The sequence below is a fragment of the Rhinolophus ferrumequinum genome, chromosome 8, assembly GCF_004115265.2.
Source record: "Rhinolophus ferrumequinum isolate MPI-CBG mRhiFer1 chromosome 8, mRhiFer1_v1.p, whole genome shotgun sequence".
Taxonomy (NCBI): Eukaryota; Metazoa; Chordata; class Mammalia; order Chiroptera; family Rhinolophidae; genus Rhinolophus; species Rhinolophus ferrumequinum.
Window position 1 is genome coordinate 28,853,927 of NC_046291.1, and position 12,076 is coordinate 28,866,002.

At 34.8% G+C, this 12,076-nt stretch overlaps 1 protein-coding gene across 4 annotated transcripts in view; it reads right to left on the reverse strand.

Annotated features, from left to right (window-relative positions):
• Positions 1-6,884: 6,884 nt before the first annotated feature.
• Positions 6,885-12,076, reverse strand: part of CARF (calcium responsive transcription factor) — a 62,886-nt gene continuing 57,694 nt past the window's right edge. For all 4 annotated transcript variants that reach the window (XR_004423700.1, XR_004423701.1, XR_004423703.1 and 1 more), the window contains 2 exons: positions 8,035-8,174; positions 6,885-7,839 (listed from right to left, as the gene is read on the reverse strand). The gene's annotated coding sequence lies outside the window, so the exon portion shown is untranslated. The remainder of the gene's footprint in view (positions 7,840-8,034; positions 8,175-12,076) is intronic.

Genomic DNA, 12,076 nt, shown 5'->3' on the forward strand with positions numbered 1-12,076 from the left:
ATAGATGCACAATCAAAAATTACTGTGAGGTAGAATAAAACAATAATAAATTACAGAAAGAAATCTGATAATATCAAGAGCATAAAAATGCTTAAGGCCTTTAAACAGTAATACCATATTTAGAAACCTACACCAAAATATACAATAGTTAGAGATACAAAGAAAACGATGTTTAAACAAAGAACATTTGGCACTAAAATATTGCAAATATCTAAATATGCAACAATATGGGGAATGGATAAACAGATGTAAAAAGCAATATTGTGCATCATCAGAAATAACAATTTTGAAGAACCTTTAAAGCAATGGAAAAATACAATGTAGTGTTCAGTTTTTAAAAAGCAGACATATAACTGTATATGATCCAAATTATATTTAAAGAAGACAAATTACAAGGTTTCCAATATAATTATTTTTCTATCTTTTTCAAGGTTCGTCAATGGGAGCTTATTATTTTAACAATTTTTATGTTTTTAAATTAAATTTACTCAGTAGCATTTTAAAACTATGTTTCAGACAATCACTTGTCTGTTTAATCTTTGATTTCCTGATAGAAACCTAACACAATACAATAAAAAAAAATTTTAATTTACTGGATAAAGCACTGAACTTTTTAAAGTTTATATCTGGGTTATAGCTCTAAATCTGACAGTTACTGTATGATTCTGGGAAAACTTTTTATCCCCTCTGAGCCCAATTCACTCATCTGTTTTGTTTTGTTTTTGTTTTTTTTGAAACATTGGATCAGATTTGCAAGGTCTGTTCTAGATCAAAAAATGTTACAATCCACTATTATTTATTGATACCACTAATAAAGTATAAATCTCTTCCTTCTACTTTAGTTTGATGGTTTATGCAAGTATGACGGATTAATTCAAGAGCGTTAGTAAAATTGAGGAGGGCTGGATTAGAAATTTATAATTAGAATTAATTTTATTAACAATCTGCTATTGTACAATTGTTCAAACGGAGGCCAGGGACTCCTCCTGGTAGTTGAGTAACCATAGTCAGAAAAGAGAGAAACTGAAAACCAAGCACCAAAAGTAAAAAATCTCCCAGAGCTAATTTTAAGATGAATGGTTTTCCAAACTGTTCCTTCTACATATCAAAACATTTCTTTGGTTTAGACACTCTTTGAATAAAATAAACCAAATGTGATATTAGTAATGTTTTTAAATTAATGCATATTTTTATTAATGCAGTTGGACAAATAACCACATATAAATATGCAAGTCCTATTATTAGTTTGTTTAGAGACAATATTAGAGTCTCAAATCCCTCTAATTAATCTACAACCCCTCGGGGGTCTCAGCCAACAGGTAAGGAACTACTGATAAAGACAACTAGCAAATATGAAAGGAAAGAGGTAAAACTCAATTCACATTAAAAGCTGAAAGAGATACTTTAAATTGAATCTTCAAATGTTAACTGCACTTGACAGAATTCTCCTCTTTGAGTCTCAATTTCTCATTTACAAAATGAGAACAGTAATTGCTGCTTATAGGACTGCTATAAAGATTGAAAGATAATTATGTAAAAACACAATTTATAATATACAGTAGATATTCAAATAATGTCCCTTTCCCTTTGCTCTCTGCTTTCTGAAAATTACCATAACCAAATAGGAACAGAACCTGCAAAACTTGTATACCAAGAAATTTAATGATACAGAAAGAGAAAAGAAACAAAAAAATTTCCTAGCTATAAAATCTGCATCAGACCCATTTAGTAAAAAAATTGTTCCATTTAATAGATTGATATTACTCGTTTGCATTCAGTCCCTAGTGACAGATACCCATGTCATGAGAAGTATTAGCAGCACTGGGGCCCATATGGATAGTTTCCAAAACTCATAGGCTCCATAGGGCTAAGATATTTCAGAGAACCATTATATTCTATCATTCATCCTCACTCCCTTAGGTTGCAGATGAAGAAATTGAGGGCCAGAGAAATGAAGCAATTCACCCAATATTACTCAGCTAAGTAAGTGGCAGAACTAGTTCTCTGCTCCTATTATTTCACAAAACTACTTATCCTACCAGCATCCATTGCTGAGTTTTCTACAGTATTATATAGTTTACTTCCTGTAAAAATATTTTTAGCCACGGGGTATAGACAAAAATAGAAGAATCAATTGGACATAAACTTGCAAAGCAAATTTAGGTGAAATTAGAAATAATCAATGGATAGCTAAAGGTTGTAACTAAATGAAATTCATGATCAATTTAAACCATCTTTTTCTTCCTTTATATTTTTTAAAGTGAAAATGGGTAGAGCTCTAGTTTCTGTGCTTACTACTGCAAAGTTAAAATCTATGGAACTGTAAACTCTAGTGTAATTAAAAATTAAAATGACCTCAGTGTTTCCATGGAAATAAAAAGACCTCATGAATAAAAAATCACGATTACGCAACTGATATAAAAGTCTATTACTCTGAAAGCCACACTTTGTTTTATAGCTACAACAAGCTGGATGTTTTTGTTTTGTTTTGTTCTTGCCTATATCCTCTGGCTAAATTCTTCTTGAAAGTCTAAATATACCCATATTTTTTATTAATATAAGTCTGATGTCAAAACATTACAATGTATTTTCAAATGTTAACCAAACCTGAAAAGAGAGGGAAAGATATTCTTCAGACAGTTAACATATTTACATATTCGTATGTAATTCTAATCATCTTTTTAAAGCCAGAACTTACAGTGCCACCTAATAATATTTTAGGAAAAAGCAAAATAAGTGAAAAAAAATTATTTAATCAAAATTGAATAATGCATAAAAAGATAACAAAAAATCAATAGCTTCAGGTAGTTAGTTAAAAAAAAAAAAACAAGACTAGAAAGGAGAAGATAGACTTCTCCAAAATATTTTTATAATCTAGTCTAGAAATCTGATGCCCCTTACTTGCAGGAGTATGCTTTATGTAAATACAGTATATCACCGTGTTTCCCCGAAAATAAGACCTAGCTAGACAATCGGCTCTAATGCGTCTTTTGGAGCAAAAATTAATATAAGACCAGGTCTTTGTGATGTGATGTGATGTGATGTGATATGACATAATATAATACTGGGTCTTATGTTAATTTTTGCTCCAAAAGACGCATTAGAGCCGATTGTCTAGCTAGGTCTTATTTTCGAGGAAACACGGTAAAGGGCATTTAGACAGGAGTTACCTTATATTATGTCTCTTGGAGACCCCTGTTTATAACACACTGAATATGCTATTTGTTGACTAAGGGACTGAAAAGATTGCTTCAATTAGCAACTAGTCTGAGACATTTCCTGTCCCTATATTCCCTCACAGATTCCAAAATGGACTCCATTGACCAGTCCAAAGCATTCTTGTTGTTCCTTTCAACTTTTTAGCCATTTTTTCCTGCTCTAGCTAACCTAAAGTTTGGAGGCCTCTAGGGCTAGATTCTGAGCATTTTTCTCTTCTTTACCAACATTTCATTCCCAGGTGATTTCTCTGTTTTCTAGTTTTATTTTTTTTTTAATTTTATTAGTGTTTATTGTTTATATCAAAGTTTGAGATGACTTTTTTCTTTTTTTAAATTAGTTTCAGGTGTACAAAACAATGTAATAGTTAGACCTATTTATCATTTATATCCCCCACACAGTGATAACCCTCCTGCCCCTATCTACTACCCCTCTGACATCGCATACAGCCATTACATCTGTTTTCTAGTTTTAAATACCATCCCTATTAAAATCATAGAAATGTTTATCTCCAAACCTGATCTCAACTCGTATCTCTAAGTGCCCACTTAAAATTTCCATTTGGAAGTCAAAGTAACCAGGTCCAAAAGAGAGTTCTTGCTTTTCTCATCCAAATAAATTCCTCTCATCAGTCTTTCTCAACTCAGTAAAATTTACTACCATTCACAGTTACTCAAGCTAAAACCCTGATGTCATTCTTCATTCCTCTCCTTCCTTCATCCATCATTCCTGCACCCGCTGGCTAACAACCAACCCATCAACAACTCCTGATGATTCTATCTCCAAAATATATCCTGAATTAGTCTTTTTTTTCCCTCCTGTATTACTATCACTCTAGTTCCAAATCACCTAAGCTCTCACCTGTGCAATTGCCATAACCTCCTAATTGCTCTCCCATTTTCATTCACGTCCCTCTACAATACATTCTCCCGCAACATAAAAACGAAGTTATACCACTTCTCCACTACAAATCCTCTAATGGTTTTTGTTGTACTTAGAATGAAATTGACCCTATGATTACCATGGATTCCAAGGCCTTCTGTACGTCTCTGACTTCATCTCATACCATCTTTTCTAAGCTTATGCCACACTAACATTTTTGTACCCTTCAACCATTTTTCCACCTCAAGGCCTTTGCATTTACTGTTCCTTCTACCTATGAAGCTCTTTGAATGACAGCTCCTTTTCATGTGTTGAATGCTATCTCCTTGAAATATCACCAAAATAAGCCATTAACAAAACAAAAACTAAGTTTTCTCCTTACTGTCATAAGGAAGAATACTACCTCAATAAATCTTAGCAGTGTCTCTAAGGGGGAAGGGCAAAGGTGAGAGGTTTATAAGGTTTTGAGGGCATAATTTGAGTTTTTAATGCAAGGACCTAATTGATTTTGGGTAAAGTCTGCAAAGCTTATGGGAGAGGTTCGAGCCAAAGTTACCCATCAAAAAGCCCTCCTTCTCACAGAAACGGGCCTTAGTACCTTTGCCATGCTCAGCCATTGGCTCAGAGCAGCCTGTGAGAAGCATAGCTTCTGCACAAGCACCATGGTAGATTCAAACATATCAGTTGGGGCAATACGCCAATTACTTCATCTGCAGCAAGAGCTCTGAGTGGGTCATTTTCAAAGCTGCCATGGCCCACCCTTTGCGCTGAACAGATTTATCTCTTCCCATAGGTTCAGGATGCAGGTCTTTCACGGTTCTTGTGGGCCTATCTTCCTGAGGGAAAACTCAGAAAGGACCTCTGACACTACAGTTGATCTTTGGAGTTACAACTGGTACTCATGCTCTCTCTCTTCCAGTAGCTATTCTAATTTCCCTCACCCACAACTATCACCTCATCAGGTCTTGCTGGCGGTATGACTCAAATCTTAATCCTGAAGGGTCTGGGTAATCATATTGCTCTTATGCTGACATTCCTGCATTTGTCCATTCAGTTACAGTGGGTCATGGGAGTACCAAAAGTGCCAAATGGGTCATCTGGGTTCCACATGTAGTCTGCCTGCCCTGTTTTCTCCTGCTGATCAGGCTCAATCACCCCTGCCAGAAGGCTGATGCCTCTTGTTACCTGCTGATGCCTGGATAAAAGGACTTGCAAGTGCACTGACAGCAGTTATATCTTATGGTTCAGAAAACACTTTGTGTTCCCCCTGGCAAGAGTATGCTCCCTTTGGGCACCAGGATCTCCAACCTGCCAAGCACAGAATTAAAGAAATGGGAAGCACAGTATCTCCCAGTGTGTCATTGGAAATGATGGTAAATGGAGCCACTCCTGCTTCTACCCCTTGGTTTCTGGGCCCACGTATTCTTCCTGTTGGGAAGGCAGCTCCATAAGAGATCTCTTATTTAAAGCATATACTACATCTTCAACGATGACACCCATCCTTTCAGAATATTGTCTCTGAGTTAATGGTGCACATCTGCTTTCAGAAAGCAATTTCAGCATTCTACAAATTTACCATCTTAAGGCCAACAATTTATTTAAGGAACAAAAAATATAAATTATTTTAACTACATATTCATTTCTCTGTATAATTATACTGGACAGTCTTAATTGCTCCACTTAGCCTAACCTAGGTGACCAACTTTGTTTTCCCCTGGACAAAACTAGAAGAGAGAAAACCAGAAACTGTTTACCTGTTTTTCTAATGAGCATGCCTGTCCTATCTTTATAAATTTTAAGGAGGCTATTATATAACAAAATGCAAAGGCACTTCCACATCTTGTAAATCAGTATCTATTTTTAAATATATAGCAATAACAGTAAAATAAAACTGTTTGGTGACCAATGTTTTCTCTCTCCTTTTCTTTTAGAGTTTGTCCAAGTAGTCAAAGATTATGTATTAATTAACTCAGTTTAACATTTGTCTAAAGTCTTTAAATTAGCTAAGTATCTAGAAATTACAATTTTAGCTAAATATAAAGTTCTTAAGAATTTTGATATTATAGAAATATTGTAAGATCATAAACATTTTTAAGATATGCATCATTATAATTTTATCTAGTTAATCATGATTCTAAGTATTTCTAATCTTGAACAATTAGTAGAAATAAAGATAATGATAATTTGTTCATACCATAAAACAAGTGCAAGAAATGTAAATAGTTTAAATTATGAGACGATCAATCTTCTTGTACAAACTAGAATATTGTGTTGACATCAATGTCATACAGTAAAGTCAGGAAGAAGATAATTGTTTTTCAATCCTTTAAACCAATATGATTAACTCATTCTAATTTGTCCATTGATTCATCTATTTATCAGGAATATCTTATGAACATTTTCTATATAATATGTAAACTTTGTATTCATAAATGTAATTATAAAAACTCTTTAAATCCTGTTTCAAAGCCCTTCATCTTGGAACCAAGGCCTTTTCTTCTTTTCCTGTAGTTTTAACCAGAAATACGTCTTAAAAAGCAATTTAAAAAAAATCTACAAAACAATTTAAAGACTTTTCTTTCTATTTCAGGAATTCTTCATTAGATATTCCTAGATTGAGCACACAATGACAGAGTAATGTTTTTGTCAATTAATCTTTAATGTTTCCCTAGGGAGGGAAAAGAAGAGAAATAGAAAGAAAACATGAGAGAGGAAACCAGCTTCACTCAAATACAAAATTATCATTGTAAGAGACTAATTATTTTTCCTTAATTAAGGAGAAGGGAAAGTTTAGATGCAGGAAAACCTATTTTGACATACATGCACACAAGCATGGGAGAGAAAGGGAGAGTAGGAAAGGGAGAGGGAGAGAGAGGGTTAGTTATTATTACAGATGGTTTAAACATTAACTCAGGCCCCTTGACAATTTGATTTGTATGATTAAAAAGCCAGCATTTATTAATACTCGAAGCATGGAAATGAGAGAGCTGTCTCCAATACTAAACAAAGTGATCTTTCTCTTTTACAGCTACAAAACCATCTCCTTTTGAGGTGTTTTGGAGGGAAGGAGAAAAAGGCAGCAGGAGAGATAGTACAGAGGAAAATGAAGGACTATAGGATGAGAAAATGAAATAGAAGAATAAAGGACATTATCTTTAAATTGTGATTTAAAGGGATCTAAAAGATACAGTTTTAAATTTTTCACAAATTTCTCTTGCCTTTGCCAAGGAGTCTTTTAAGGATGCAATTTCATTATCCCTTGAATATATTTTGGAAGCTTCCTCTTATTTAAAATGGAGACAATTGTATGTTTGGGATATTGCTCCCCTTTTGCTTCAAAGTGCCTCCCAAAAGGAAAAATTTTGTTCATATCAAAAGTTCCCCAAAATAACTATTATAATTCCAAAAAATGCTTATATCATTTAGCAAGTTAAGAAGACACATTTTGATAATACTATAAACATATAAGATGCAGGAATCCAGCCCAGAGTAGGTACAGTACTAGACTAAAGATAAACCTATGAATCTAGCAATAGTCAGTCAAATCTTGTGTGCTCTGCATCTTGGGGACCCCACCCCACCCAAATAAATTTAGAGTTTCATAGACAAAAGTTTTGATACGATTTTTCATAAATGATCTGAGATAGTTTTTCCAAAGGATGCCAGTCCGGAGGGAAACCTTCTAAACATGTAAGATCACACCCATCTTCATCCCTGTCAACTTCCTCTTACAGACGCACACTGAAGAAATAAGGACAAAAGTACTGTCAGTGATAATGTAGATTTCTACCGAAAATAAAAGTGTTTCAAACGTGATCAATCAATGGATTTTTAAAAAGAGTTTCTTATTCCTAGATACTCTCAAACTAAACTTAGCATTGGGCGTGTTTGATGAAAAAGTAAAACTATGAGAGCTCAAACCCAATCTGAACTTACCTCACCATCTCCATTGGAGAGACCCAGTGCAGGCGGTTTAAAGCGCCTCAGAAAAGCATGCTGTTTCCATGTTGACCAGATTTTGATAGGACCTCCAAGATCATCAAACAGTGGCTCCTTTAAAATACCTCCAAAATAACCTGTTGGTAAAGCAAAACTGAGTTTTTTGCTTACTGCAGTAGGGAGAACACTATCTTGATAGCCTTTGCAGTGACTCACGGAAAGTCAGAGATGCAATATCAATGAATTTTGGAGATGTGGTTTAAGATGAGTTTCAAAGCAGAGGATCTGATTGAGATTAGCACAGCTTTTACGTAACAGTTTTTGACTGGACACAGGGATGTGAGAGTTTAGAAGTGATTATTATTATTTCACAGTCCTCTGCCTTCTGACACCAATCTGCTGTTCCCTCCACAACCTGAATTGTTCACCAGCCTCAAACTTCTTTAATATAAAATGTTTTTCCTTTGTTAGAATTGATAGCTCTTATACCATTTTACAACTGGTTAATTGTATAACTGACACCACACTGTGAGTTCCCATAGAGACAGGATTAGGTTTTGTTAATCTTTCTTATACAGTCAGCAGGTAAGTGTCTGGTTCTCCATGAATACTCAGTTACTGTTGATTGCAACTGGCATAAAACACACAAACATGCTGACTAATCTGAATTTCAATTTATGAACGTAAACCTCAAATGAACCCTTAATCAAGCAGGCCTGTTAACATTATTATACTTCCCTAGTTTAATTACTCTCCTACTAGCTTTTCTCTTCAATGCCCCAACATATTTTCCCCCACATACCCCTCTTCACACTTATCTAGGGGCCTTGCTTCTTATTTCACTGAGAAAACTAAAGCAATCAGAAGAGAATTTCTACAGACTCTCACTTGTGCCCACCTACTAGCCCCCCTACCCATGTAGTCTGTTTTGTCATCTATCCATAGATAAGGTATCCATGCTCCTATCTAAAGTCAAACCCTTTGCCTGAGCACTAGGTCCCATCCCCTTTCTCCTATTCAAAGACATTTTTCCAGCAATTCTCTCCCCTTAACTTTCCCATCTCTCTCTAGGTTGTTTTCCATTTATTTTCTTTAAGGACACTCTCAAATCTTAAATGTAAATGGTCATTCATTCAAAAATGTTTTCTAAGCATCTACCGTGATATATTAATAAACAAAAAACTACCCTGCCCCTAGGTAGAAACAGATTAACTATAAAGTTTATTCTGAATACAATGGTCAAAGTGATCCTTTTAAAGGGTAAATCATATCATGTTGTCATTCCTCTGCTCAAAACTCAGCAATGGCTTCCCATCCCCACTCAGAGTACAAGCCAGTCTTCATAATGGATTATAAGACCCTATGTGATCTGACTCTCTATTGCCACTTTGACTTCATTTTCCACTACTTTCTCACTTGCTCACTCTATTCCAGCCACATTAGCCTTCTTGCTGACCTTCAGGCACAGCAAGAAATTCCTAATCTTGCAGTTCCCTCTTATTGCACTACTCTGCATGGTACCTGCTTGACTAACTTATTCCTCTCAAGAATTTACTAACATATACCTTCACAGTGCGGCCTGCTCTGATTGCCCTATGTAAAACTGCAACTCTCTCTACACTGAACCTAGTATTTCCCTCTTTCTCTACTCCATTTGTGTTGCATAGCACTTTTCAACCTAAGATGTAAGTACATAATATGCATATAATAATTCATAGATGCACATATAATAAAATATACTTATGTATAAATACATACATTAATGTATTATCTTTATTATTTATTGTCTATCTCCCTCTACTGGAATATAAGATCCAAAAGGGCAGGAAACACGTCCGTTTTGTTGAATGAAAGAATACCCATGTTTAAGATTTTAGAGTGTCCTTGTAGAATATAAATGTAAAAAACCCAAGAGTTTCTAAAAGTAATTATAGATGCAAGAGTCACGGTCAGAAAATTTTATTACGGTAATCACTAAATTACTCTATCACCACTTTGGTAACCGTAACTATCTTCAGAAATCTGTAAACCTTAATTTTTCACCCAGATTTTACAAAAGCTTTTGGATTCAATGGGTTCCTTTAATAGATCATTTAAATAAGACATTAGTCTAACACATGCTAAGTAAAATGTAAAATTCTAGCCTGGCCTTCTAGAATTTCTGCCATTTAACCAGTTTTATCTTTCCAATCTTTTCCCAGCTTCTTTCCTTCATTGTATCCTGAAGTTCTCACCAAAATGAACTTACCCATATCCCCCAAAGTGCCACATAATCCTTCCTACTTGCTCCTTGAATTCTATACATCTTCATTTTAATCCCATGTCCACATTCTGTCATGAAAGATTCAACCGAAAGATCCTATCATAAAAAGACCCTTGCTTTTCTGGACTGTGTAGCAGAAGGAATGTGGAATGATACTGGAATGATACTTGGTACCCAAATGAGTTTTATCACTTAATAGTTGTGTGACAACCTCAGACAAGTTGTTGAATTTCGGAACTTCAGTTCTCTCATTTGTGGGAGACACCATTAGTGGCCTAAACAATATTCAAGGAATTCTGTTTTTCTCTATTACTAAAACACAATTTTTCTTGGGATGGTAATGTGCTCATATGTTAAAAAGAACTATACTTCCTAGCATTCCTTGTAACTAAGATAGTTATACGATAGTTCTAACCAACGAGATAAAAGTGGAACTATGTTTCCCTGAAAATAAGATCTACCCAGACCATCAGCTCTAATGCGTCTTTTGGAGCAAAACTTAATATAAGACCCAGTCTTATATTAATATGATATTAAAATAAGGTCAATATAATATAATACTGCATCTTATATTAATTTTTGCTCCAACACGCATTAGAACTGATGGTCTGGCTAGGTCTTATTTTCGGGGAAACATGGAAGTGGTTGATGGGTTTTCTGAGAAAGATCTTTGGCTCACTCACCTAGCACAGGTCTTTCTTTGTCCATTCCTTTCTTCCTATCTGAACTCTGATCAATGCTGGAGATAGGGAAACCATCATGGATATAAGAGTAACAACTATGTAGATGAAAGCCAAATGTGATGGCTACATGAATAGATTAATGAGTCTGAGTTCCTGGTGGCAACTTGGAACCACAATACCAGCCCTGTTCAGACTGGCTTTGGACTTGATTTCATTAAAAAAAAAAAAGACTATTTCCTTAAGCCACTACAATCATGTCTCTGTGGCAAGCAGCCAAAGGTGCTCCCTCCAGACACACCATTTTGAGATTAAGGATAATGCTTACCTTTTAGGATTTTAAATTTCATTATTAATAAAATTAATTATAAAAATTAGCATATATTGAGTGGCAGGATTCTGATTCTGTCTAAGATATTAATATGGATTACCTCATTAAATCCTCATCACAATTCAATGAGGAAGCCACTACTACTATTCCCTCAGATGTAAAAAAAAAAAAAAATGTGAAGAACTAAGTCTAAGTATTCTGTCCAAAGTTACATAGCTAATAAACAGCAAGTGGATTCAAATCCTAGCTGTCTGATTTCAGGGCACATGCTCTTAACCAATCTACAACAATAAGAAACCATTTACTTTATGCCAGGCAAAATGCCAAGTGGTTTAAACAATATGAAGTACCAAGTATAATGTCAGTTCTGTTCTTTGGAAGTATGTAATGTGTTCTTCCTCTGAATTCTTGTATAATATTATCTATATTCCTATAACCAAATTTATTATTTTCTATCTTGTATAAAGTTACGTACCTCATGTATAGGCACTGAATTCCTTTTTGGCAAACTTTTAAGTCATTCACCTTGGTATCCTGCAGTGAGCCTAACTCTCAGTGATGATACACAAAAGGCTCAGTCATTATGTTTGGTGTAGCTAAGACAGTAGAGACAGGAAATTATACCATTAAAGGTGGTCCCTATACAATCAGGCATTTCTTGGGAATTACTTTGGGCCAATCTTATACACTAAGTCCCACAATGATGCACATTCTGGTCTCACCTAGATTTGTTGTACCCTATTCTATTTCATAATCTATCCTTGC